Here is a 12,358-nt window from a genome sequence, read left to right on the forward strand (position 1 = left end):
TGATGAAATAAAGGTTATGGTTTGTTTAAAAATGAATGCAGTCTTTGAAAAACGTCTCATATAGAGGTCAAAACCTCGCAACGAAATCAATTAATATGGAACGTTTTTAATCAATAAGAACGGGACATTTCATAATTACTATGAAATATCGTATCGTGAGTTTTCATAGCTCCCTTTTTAATTGCTTTTGCAATCTATATTTTTGAGCTGAGAATACATGCAATGTTTTATAACTGTTTTACAAAATAGACACAAGTACTAAACTTAATTCTACGTGGGTTAAAATCACAAATATTCCCCTAGCTTGGTAACGTAATCTAATGGTTTATGAACTGGTAGGCGCGAATCCTATTGATAGATCTATCGGGTTTGACAACCCCATCCGGGCTAGTCGCGCTAGCAGTCAACGGATGTTTAGTACTTCGAGGTTATTATCGCACTTGATTCGGTGCACTATATACATCAGGGTATTCATTATTATTGTTGTTAAGGCTTGTTACCGAGTGCCCATGGTTGTAGAATGTTTTTTTATTACACTGCGGTGTAAGGATATTTATGGAAACTGAAATTTTGTGGTCTATTACTATTACTGAAATCATTGTTTATGATAAACCTATGAACTCACCAACCTTTTGGTTGACACTTTTTAGCATGTTTATTCTCAGGTATTAAAGAAATCTTCCGCTGTGCATTTGCTCATTTTAAAGATATTACATGGAGTCGTTCATGGCATATTTAGGTCAGTACCTCGCAATGGGACCAACAGTTGAAGACTTCGTCCAGATGGATTAGGACGGGTTGCTTCAGTTGGTATCAGAGCGGTGGTTGTAGGGAACTAGGCAGTCTTAATGTGGATAACCTAGATTAATAGGGTGCATTAAAGTCTAGTCTATAGCATGACTTATAGCTTTAGAATATTATTACTTACATCATATATATACATATCTCTTACTCTGTAACTCCGGGAGGAACTCCCATTGTGATTCACAATATTCTATAACTCATGTGCATTATCTTTATAAGATTACATCGGTTGGTGAAACTAAGGGATGTAACTCATGATTTCTGAAATTCTTGACATTCCTATGTCATCTATCCTGGTTTTGTGTATTACGTATGTATTACATGAAATTTCATCCATGATTTTTGAAATTTCTATATTTGTTACTACTCATACTCATACATATATAATCTCCTTGTTATATCACGTACCTATGTGCCTTATACCTTTATGCATTGGTTTGTGAATCAGAATATGTCATAAAGATTTTTGATAACTCAAAGACATTATAATGTCATCACTATTCATATTCATTACTTTTAAAAATTTTGTTTTCTCGTTATTTTTGATCATTGAACTTTCTTGATGGGTGGCGTCTACGAAACTCTAGAATGGAAGGGTTTGGATTACCAATTTAAAAGATCCTATAGCTCAAGCCCCTAGACATGAATAGGCCATTACGAATTGAAAGTCTTTAATCAAAAGATTATCTGATTACATACTTATCATTTTTTTTTATCGACACGTCATACTGCAATTATTGCATAAATGGAGTATAGACAAGTAATATCTTATCATATTAATCCCAGTAGACTTTGTCTGACACTTTTCCTAAATTTCCTCCGTAAATTACGGAAATTTTTTGCTATATATACGTATTCGAGGAGACAAATATATCATTCAGTGTTCAACTCATCTCATATCGAAACCCTTATTCCGATCACATAATATGGATTTCTCACTTGATTCCTCGAGTTCCTCGAGCTCCACACACAGCGTAACCGGAACGAATGAACCAATCAGTCATCATCAATTATGGATGGATTGGGGATGGGTTCGTAGCCGACTTAGTCAATGGAGGCGAGAAGAAGGAGATCCCTTCCACCAACCAAATTGCCCTATTGGCGAAGAACCTGAAGTACTTATCGACGAACCAGTTCGGAACACCATTTTCACCCTCATTTCCAGAACAGCTCGCAACGATTATATATTATCTAGAATTCTAGATCTTATTCATCCTCTTGTCCGAACTGCCAATCATCCCGGTGTAATAGAAGAAGTCAATGAGCTTCGCGCTCGAATAGTGGCTCTGGAGAATATGGTGCAAAACCTACGAGCACCAGCAGTATCACCAGCATCAACACCAACAGTACCATTACCACCACCAACAACAACATCCGCATCACAAGCCTCAACATCACAATTTGTACCACGAGCATCAACTTCATACGCACCATAAACACTAAGGAATACCAGTAACAATAAACGATGAAGTATTGATTCATAACTTTATTGGAGAAATATTTGTGACGATTATGTAATCCCCAAAGTTTTAGAGATTATTTATTCTCGTTTCAACCGTAAATCAAATGAGTTTAATATGATATTAACTCATTAAATCCATAATTACATCTGAAGAAAATATATATATGATTGTAATAAAATTCTTTTGTACAAACTGTTAATGGTGAAAATATTTTAACGGGTAGGTAATACCCAAGAAATATTTATATCTCACATTAATATATTACATTGTACATTCTTCAATTCTGATTCAACAGTCATTAACTATACTACTTACATTCACAAGATATATGTATCCGTTCACTAAAGAACAACCATTTTCATACAAATTCAATTACATATTCTGATTTTGACATATCAGAATCTATGTAAAGCTTTAGCAGGTGTTATCTTTCTAAAAGATCACTACATCCATGAAATGTCCCGTTCATATCGATTATAAACGTTACATATTAATTGATTTCGTTGCGAGGTTTTGACCTCTATATGAGACGTTTTTCAAAGACTGCATTCGATTTTAAAACAAACCATAACCTTTATTTTATCGATAAAGGTTTAAAAATATTACGACGATTATCAAATAATTATAATATAAAATATAGCATTTTCACACGATTATTACATAATGGTTTACAATAATATTACACATCAATTTAAATCTTCGAATGCAGTTTTTAAACAATATCATACAAGCATGCTGACTCCAACTCATGTCCATAAATTAGCATGCAACAGCGGAAGCCTTAATAATCACCTGAGAATAAACATGCTTTAAACGTCAACAAAAAATGTTGGTGAGTTATAGGTTTAACCTATATATTTATCAAATCATAATAATAGACCACAAGATTTCATATTTCCATTTTTCATAAACATCATCCCATACATAGAGATAAAAATCATTCATATGGTGAACACCTGGTAACCGACATTAACAAGATGCATATAGAATATCTCCATCATTCTGGGACTCCCTTCGGACATGATAAAATCGAAGTACTAAAGCTGTTTAAATTCTCTGACTGAGGCTTGTTAGTGCCCATAGATCTATCTTTAGGATTCGTGTCAATTAGGGTGTTTGTTCCCTAATTCTTAGATTACCAGACTTAAAAGGGGCATATTCGGTTTAATAAATTCAACCATAGAATGTAGTTTCACATACTTATGTCTATTTTGTAAAACATTTATAAAACTTCATGTATTCTCATCCCAAAAGATATTAGATTTTAAAAGTGGGACTATAACTCACTTTCACAGATTTTTACTTCGTCGGGAAGTAAGACTTGGCCACGGGTTGATTCACGAACCTATAAAAAATGTATACATATATATCAAAGTATGATCGAAATATATTCACAACATTTTTTTATTACGTTTTAACGATTTAAGTTTGTTAAATTAGCAGTCCAACGTTAGTAATCTACAACTAGTTGTCCACATTTAGATGTACAGAAATAAATCAATATATATTATCTCGAATCAATCCATGACCCAGTGTATACAAGTCTCAGGCTAGATCACAACTCAAAGTATATATATTATTTTGGAATCAACCTCAACCCTGTATAGCTAACTCGAGCATTACTGCATATAGAGTGTCTATGGTTGTTCCCAAATAATATATATAGATGGGTCGATATGATATGTCAAAACATTGTATACGTGTCTATGGTATCCCAAGATTACATAATATATGTTAGAATACATGTATAATACAATATAAGTTAGTTAAGTTATGATTTGTATAGATTTGTTACAAATTTCACGTAGCTACAACAAGCAAAATTATCCAATCTTGTTTTACCCATAACTTCTTCGTTTTAAATCCGTTTTGAGTGATTCAAGTTGCTATGGTTTCATAATGAACTGAAATTTATGAAACTAAATAGAAAAATTATAAGTTTATAGTCAAAAATACAGGTTACAAGTCACTTTTTAAAGAGGTAGTCATTTTCGTCGAAAGAACGACATCTTGATGACCATTTTGAAAAACATACTTCAACTTTGTGTTTAACCATGATTTTGGATATAGTATCATGTTTATATGAAATATTATTTTTCCAGAAAACAAACTTCCAATTCAAAGATTAAGATAGTTTTTATTTTTCTAACCCAAAACAGCCCCCGGTTTCACTACGACGGCGTATGTCCGGTTTTACGGTGTTTTTCGTGTTTCCAGGTTTTAAATCATAAAGTTAGCATATCATATAGATATAGAACATGTGTTTAGTTGATTTTAAAAGTTAATTTAGAAGGATTAACTTTGTTTGCGAACAAGTTTAGAATTAACTAAACTATGTTCTAGTGATTACAAGTTCAAATCTTCGAATAAGATAGTTTTATATATATGAATCGAATGATGTTATGAACATAATTACTACCTCAAGTTTAGTAGGTAAACCTACTGGAAGTGACAAAAATTGATCTAGCTTCAAAGGATCTTGGATGGCTTGAAAGTTCTTGAAGTAGAATCATGACATGAAAACAAGTTCAAGTAAGATTATCACTCGAATTAAGATTGTTATAGTTATAGAAATTGAATCAAAGTTTGAATATGAGTATTACCTTGATTTAGAAAGATAACCTACTGTAAATAACAAAGATTTCTTGAGATTGGATGATCACTTGAAATGGATTTGCAAGATTAGAAGTAAGGTAGTAAGCTTGAAAGTATTTGTGAAGTGTTCTTGATGTGTTCTTGAATGATGATGTTTCTTGATTGTAATTGAAGCTAGATTGACCTAGATGATCAATATTACTGAAGTATAGACGTTCTTAAGCTTAGAGAGAGTTAAGATGGAGAGAATTTGAATTAGAAAATCAAAGAAATGTGATGTGTGTGTTGTTTGAAAAAAATGCCTAATGCTTAGTCAATATAAGGTTACTAGTTTTTGTTTTCATGCTCATAAGTCATGCTAGTTGTCAAATGATGGTTCCCACATGTCTTGGTGACTCACAAGGGCTGCTAAGAGCTGATCATTGGAGTGTATATACCAATAGTAAATACATTTAGAAGCTGTGTATTGTACGAGTACGAATACGGGTGTATACGAGTAGAATTGTTGATGAAAATGAATGAGAATGCAATTGTAATCATTTTTGATAAGTAGAAGTACTTTGATATGTGTCTTGAAGTATTTCAAAAGTGTATGAATACATCTTAAAATACTACATGTATATACATTTTAACCGAGTCGTTAAGTCATCGTTAGTCGTTACATGTAAGTATTGTTTTGAAACCTTTAAGTTAACGATCTCATTTAATGTAGTTAACTCATTGTTTATTATATCTAATGAGATGTTAAATTATTACATTATCATGATATTATGATGTATGAATATATCTTAATATGATATATATACATTAAAATGTCGTTACAACGATAATCGTTACATATATGCCTCGTTTCGAAATTCTTAAGTTAGTAGTCTTGCTTTACATATGTAGTTCATTGTTAACATACATAATGATATATATAATTATCATTTTTTCATGTTAAATATAGTGTAACAATGCCTTAATATGATACATATGTATTTAGTAAGGCGTTGTTATAACGATAATCGTTATATATATCGTTTCGAGTTTCTTAACTTAGTAATCTCATTTTTATGTATATAATTCATTGTTAATATACCTAGTGAGATACTTACTTATCATAATATCATGTTAACTATATATATATATATATATATATATATATATATATATATATATATATATATATATATATATATATATATATATATATATATATATCCATATATATATCATCATATAGTTTTTACAAGTTTTAACGTTCGTGAATCGCCGGTCAACTCGGGTGGTCAATTGTCTACATGAAACTCATTTTAATTAATCAAGTCTTAACAAGTTTGATTGCTTAACATGTTGGAAACATTTAATCATGTAAATATCAATTTCATTTAATATATATAAATATGGAAAAGTTCGGGTCACTACAGTACCTACCCGTTAAATAAATTTCGTCCCGAAATTTTAAGCTGTTGGAGGTGTTGACGCATCTTCTGAAAATAGGTGCGGGTATTTCTTCTTCATCTGATCTTCATGTTCCCAGGTGAACTCGGGTCCTCTACGAGCATTCCATCGAACCTTAACAATTGGTATTTTATTTTGCTTAAGTCTTTTATCTAACGACCCGTCCAAATCCATCTGGACGAATACATTACATTTGGTTACATCGCGAGGTACTTGACCTCTATACACTACAACAAAAGTGTACATATAGGACACCCAAATTGGTCCTATAATGTCACTTTATAGGACCTTTTGGCCTGATAGGACCAACAGGAGGTGTGTACCAACTAAGGCGGTCGTATAAAGTATAGACGCAAAAAAGTGTCCTAAAAGGTAATAAGATTATGAAACCAATTATCGGGTCCTATAATATAATTAACGACCACACAGAAAAGTCCTTACAAATACATATCGAGTGACTATTGTTTAGATTGAGACATACAAAAGGGTCCCAATAGTAAAAAAAAAATACGTTAGTACCAACAAAGGGGTCCTATTTAAATTTTATATTTCTTAAGGACTAACAAAAATAGTTCCATTATTATGTTAGTACCCAAATAAGAGTCCTATTATACAAAAAATACTACATTAGTACCAATAAAAAATGTCTTAATGTATAGATATTCTTGTTTAGTACCAAGAAAAAAAGGTCCCAATGTACACAAATGTTACTTTAGTACCACATAAAAAGGTCATAATATAATGATATTAAAAGTTAGTACCACTAAAAAAGTCTTTAAAACCACAAAATGAGTCCTATCAAGCCATAGTAGTTCCAGATCCCGTTCAAATACTCGGATCCGGTTCGGATATTCAGTTTCGGTTCGAATATTCGGATCCAGTTCGGATATTGGAGTTCGGTTGAGGCTTTCGGGTTCGATTTGGATAATCGGATCCAGATTGAATATATTCGGATCCGGATTTTGGGGTTTGACAGTTTTTTTTAATCCAATTTTATTTGCATCATTAGCATATTTTAATTGTTCATTACAATTTAAAATATATTACAAAACAAATACAAAATAAAACATAATTTCAATAAAGTAATCTCAATACATAAACAAAACTAAACATAAAAATTGATAAATAATCCAACGACTTCTAATAACATTTGACAAGAATGTAAAATCAAGGTCAAGGAACGCATAAAGTCTTGAGTCAGCATCTATCTTTATCAATACCCACATACCACCTACAAATAAATCATACAAAGCTTAGAGGTGCACGTTATAAATATTAATCTTAATTGATCTAAATATTCATTTGGCGTAATTATCTATTATGAAAAAGTTGTTAAACCTATCAACTATAGTTGTTAAACCTATCATAAAGATAATAAAATTAAAATGTTACTTGATAGGCAACACGAAAAAGATGAAAACGTAACCTCGATTAACACATTCATACGTTAAACCATCTCTCTATCATACTTGGTCAGTGGAACCCTCTTAAAGAATGCTCCCCATTCAATTTCTGCATTATGAACACAATATAACTTTTAGTAAACTCAGCAATTTCACATAAGCTGCATTATCAAGATTAATAAAAGAACAGAAAGACATACCTGAGATTGATATATGCATGTTTGCCTTATGTTACAACCAACTTTTGTGTATCCCGTAAAAGGTGATGAAGATGGAATAATAATTCTCAAGGGGATACATATTCAAGATTAGGTATGTAAATAAACTCAGCAGGGTTATACAAAAAATGTTTAAGTGAGTTCAACTGAAGTAGATTTTCATTGCAGCTAGCCTCTTTAACAACACATTAACATACGCCAATGCGAAAACTTTAGGGGAGCATTCTGCTGTTGCTACTACCTGCCATTTGGAGATGTAAAGTTATACAATTACAAAAAGACTCCCAGACTGCTGCTGCTGAACTGCTGTTGCTACTACCTGCTGTTTTTTAACAGCAACTACAGCCTCCAGACACAGTTTTTGGCATCCATTTAAACGTGTTTAGACTCGACAAAATCATACATATCTTAAATTATTTTGAAGATCATTGGGCCTACTTCCTAATTCACTTACTAGTTTTCACCAAAACTTATCACCAAAACTTAATCATTTTCATTTTACGAGCCCGCAAAGTAAGCCCGAGAGTCATTTTTGACAATTATACCAAATGGGTCAAAAATTACCCTTTAACCAAAATACACCCTAAACTCATTTTTAAAATATCAAAACCTCCCAATTTACTTAATATAACAGATGATTCATGTCTAAATTAACAAATACCTAATTTGACATTAAATTGGCCCAATGGGTCAATATAACCCAAATAGACAGGGCTATCGATTCCTTCCAAATTCAATAGCATAAATATTTCCTGATCATTATATGATTTCAAAACCAAAATACCATATACAAAACAAAAGTGCAGTTTATAACAAAGTAACTACCACACAATGCTCTAAAGAAACATATATATACTTACTACAAGTATATCATCCATTTCTAGCCTTTTATGACATATTTCCCTTCCCGATGCTCACACTTCAAGTTCTCGTCCTTTTCACCTAAAACATTTAAACAAGTAATAAATAAGCATAAAGCTTAGTGAACAACGCGGGAATTAAATAAGTATTATATATCACATATCAAATAAGTAATTCATACTTATAGGTAATTATGTACCATACGAAGACATAATGCACCAAACTAAAATCATTCTCCATACTAATTTGTAAGCCTCATGGATTACATAATTGACACAATAATCAAACCTTATCAAACATGTATGAAACAAGCAGTGTAAAAAGCCAAATACTATTGGTTACTGAATCTACATTCATGTTACATTCAGCCGTATAAACTGTATTACTTGAAGATAAACTTGGAATCCAGATTACCATTTTGCAACTGTAGAAAGCATTTATGCAAAACTAAGATTAAATATTATACAATCTACAATTTAGGACACGGTTCATATCATGATACAGACTCCAGTTCAACTTACTTATCACCAAGAGTTTCATGATTCTATAAATTTAAAAGTATAAGAAAAGGTTTCTGAAATGAAACTAAACAAAAATAGGATATGTTGAACCAATGTACACCAAATGATGATTTCGTGCCCCAAAATATCTCATAGCTACAAATTCAAAAGAAGTTTGAATTATTAAAACCTTCTTCTTGAGAATTAGGAACTCTCTTGGAAATGGAATTTAATATTATTGTTGATAAATCACCTTCTACAGGTTTAACCTTAATGGGAACCACAGGCTTTTTCGGCTTGTTCTTTTTACCTAAGCATATAAAAAAAGAGTATCACTTTACTAATAGTAGAAAATTTCAATTCAATATTAGTAAACAAAAAGTGTAATTGTTGAAATTTTTTTCTTTGAGAATCAAGAGTCTTCTTATTACTTAATATTGTTGTTGATGGATCACCCTTATCTTCCTTTGAGAATAAAGTTTGTAACAGGTCATGTAACTGTAACGCTGACCAAATTTTCTACTGCATAATCTGCTGCTACCTGCGTTTTCATCTACAATCATCAATCAATCAGTAGAAGACAAAAAGGACCATCTAAAGTGTATTTGTTAACTATCATAGATATTCAAACGATTTTAAAACCCTTACCGGCGCCGTCAATGACAACAACAAAAAACACACAAATACGACTTAAACCCAAATTTGTGAAAAGAGGGGATGATAACTCGATGACAATTCAACCATTGCTAATAAGAAAACATATCAAACCCTAACAATTCAACGTAGCAACTACTTGACAACCTGTTCGCTACCTCGCCATAGATGAATTACGTCAAAAAAATTAGATACGTACCAGAGGTGTTGTGATCTGCCGTTCTATTTTTCGAGTGTCGGTTCCATCTTTATTCAGAACCCTACCCTCCGCTATGTGTCTACTTTTTTCTCTTGTTTGAAAATGATATTTTAGTACGGATGAAAATTTTGGAATAAAAGGCGGGATTCTTAAAATGTGGAGAAGAATTCAAGGGTTTTGAATTTCACAATTTGTTCTAGCGTGATGCTTTTATCCGGATTAACCAATTAACAAAATGGCTTATGGCTTATAAATATAATTTTATAAATTTAACAAAATTCCTCCAGCATATGTCGATATTTATCATTTTGTATTTTAAAATAGTAATCCTTGTGTGTACCTAATATTAGGGATGAGCAGAAGTTCCAATTTACCGATCCCGTACCGGTACCGACCCGGTACCGGTACTGTTTTACCGGACCGAATGGTAAACGGGACCGGTTTCGGTTCCAATTTTTTTGGCTTTTCGGTTTCGGTACATAAGATGCGGTACCGGTACGGTACCGGGAAATTCCCGTATTAGTACCGATTTCATTACCCATATTTTAAATTTTAAAAGGCTGGATTACTGGATGTGTCCTTTAATATTTTGTAAATTTGAACTTGTAGAATCTCATAAAGCCTGTAAATGTTAAAAATGCAGCCATTGTCTTTTAGGAAATTGTACAACCAACTGAAAACAAAAAAATTCAAATTTATCGCGTTGATTACGGAAACATGTTTTAATTACTTAATTGACAATTTTATTTTTTCCCTCCCATAACAGCCTGCTTGAAATCATGGCTCAATGTAACAAAATTAGGATTGAATTGTGGAATGGCTTCACATATATTCATTATGTTCAAATACCAACCCACATAAAAGAAAGTCGATTATCTGTTTCTTATGAGCCTTAAAGGCGGCCTTTTATAATACGTGATCTACATGATGGCTTCGATGATATCTTGATAATTTTGGATGTATATGTTAAATTATACACATTGTTTGATTTTCTAGCGCACTTGTATGCTTTTAAGTCCACCCGTCTGTTTTTCTTAGTGTAAAAAACATATCTTATCTTATATTTTTATGTCAAAATTCGGTACTAACAGGTAAAATACCGAAAATTACCGGTACCGAACCGGTACCGGTATTGGAAAAACGGTACGGTATCGGTATTCGAAATTAGGTAAATTCGGTACCGGTACTTTTCTGTTCCGGTACGGTTCGGTACCGGTTCCGTCCCGTGCTCATCCCTACCTAATATTTTCAAGTAGTACTTCCTTACTCGCTTTTTTTTTTTTTTAAATCTACTTTTTATCTTATGAAAATTAATATGGGACACGGAGTAATACATTCATACTCAATCAGTCTCAAAGCTATTATCTTTTGAATAACTCAAATCAATTATCCACTACTATAAATAAATAATATTAATGTGACAAATTTATTTTTTGTCCGTACTTTATACATTTAAGGAAGAAAAAAAAATACCGGGTAACATTGAAAATTTAAAAAAATACATGTAACAATCACTTTTTTAAGTGTATGTTTTTTGTTTTGAGACAATAAATTTGGAACACATTGAGTACTATACTACTCGTAACTAAATAAAGTATATGAAATTCAAATATGTATATCAATGTATTAAGTAAAACGTACACTATGTGTAAAGGTTGTTAGCAGTAGGACAAATGACTTGTGGCGATGCACGCGGACAAATTTACGATATCTCCGTCTACATGTGGATTGGTCAGGGTTCTTTTTCATCTAGTGAGACCTTATAAAATCAACCAAAATAATATTATCTAATAATGACATTTCTAATTTGTATATTATATTGTTTATTTGGAGCAATATAATTGAAATAGAGAAAGTAGTAATAAAAAGGTTTTTCGAATTCGAGAAAATATAAGTTAGATTGGTCGTATCTCTAAAGTCTCTGAATGTGATGGCGCATGGTGGTATTGCTAATATAATTGGATAAGTAAACGTTTGACCAGGGAGCTCTAAAAGTGTATGTGACACAGTATTTCTAAAATGTGATTTTTGCCGTCAGGAGAATAACGTGATGTCGATGATTTTAGTACATAAGTGTTTCTTTTTCTTTTTTTTTAAAGGAAGAAAAAGAAAACCATAAATTTAAAAGAAAAAAAATAATGAATTTTGGGTTTACGGCTTAACATTTTGATGGAAAATGTGTGATTTGCATTAACACTTTGTCTCTGTTTGCCTTTGG

At 31.9% G+C, this 12,358-nt stretch overlaps 2 long non-coding RNA genes across 3 annotated transcripts; both read right to left on the reverse strand.

The window, feature by feature from the left end:
- Positions 1 to 7,398: 7,398 nt before the first annotated feature.
- LOC139855979 (uncharacterized) lies at positions 7,399 to 9,353 on the reverse strand. 2 transcript variants are annotated; one of them, XR_011761629.1, is made up of 4 exons: positions 8,787 to 9,353; positions 7,909 to 8,167; positions 7,732 to 7,817; positions 7,399 to 7,536 (listed from the first exon to the last, which is right to left on the reverse strand). It is a non-coding gene; the product is annotated as an uncharacterized lncRNA (long non-coding RNA). The 2 variants fall into 2 exon arrangements; XR_011761628.1 differs by having other exon boundaries at positions 7,399 to 7,817.
- A 120-nt stretch (positions 9,354 to 9,473) lies between these two features.
- LOC139855980 (uncharacterized) lies at positions 9,474 to 10,342 on the reverse strand. The gene is made up of 3 exons (XR_011761630.1): positions 10,141 to 10,342; positions 9,719 to 9,840; positions 9,474 to 9,597 (listed from the first exon to the last, which is right to left on the reverse strand). It is a non-coding gene; the product is annotated as an uncharacterized lncRNA (long non-coding RNA).
- Positions 10,343 to 12,358: the final 2,016 nt, after the last annotated feature.

This window comes from Rutidosis leptorrhynchoides, chromosome 6, assembly GCF_046630445.1.
Source record: "Rutidosis leptorrhynchoides isolate AG116_Rl617_1_P2 chromosome 6, CSIRO_AGI_Rlap_v1, whole genome shotgun sequence".
NCBI lineage: Eukaryota > Viridiplantae > Streptophyta > Magnoliopsida > Asterales > Asteraceae > Rutidosis > Rutidosis leptorrhynchoides.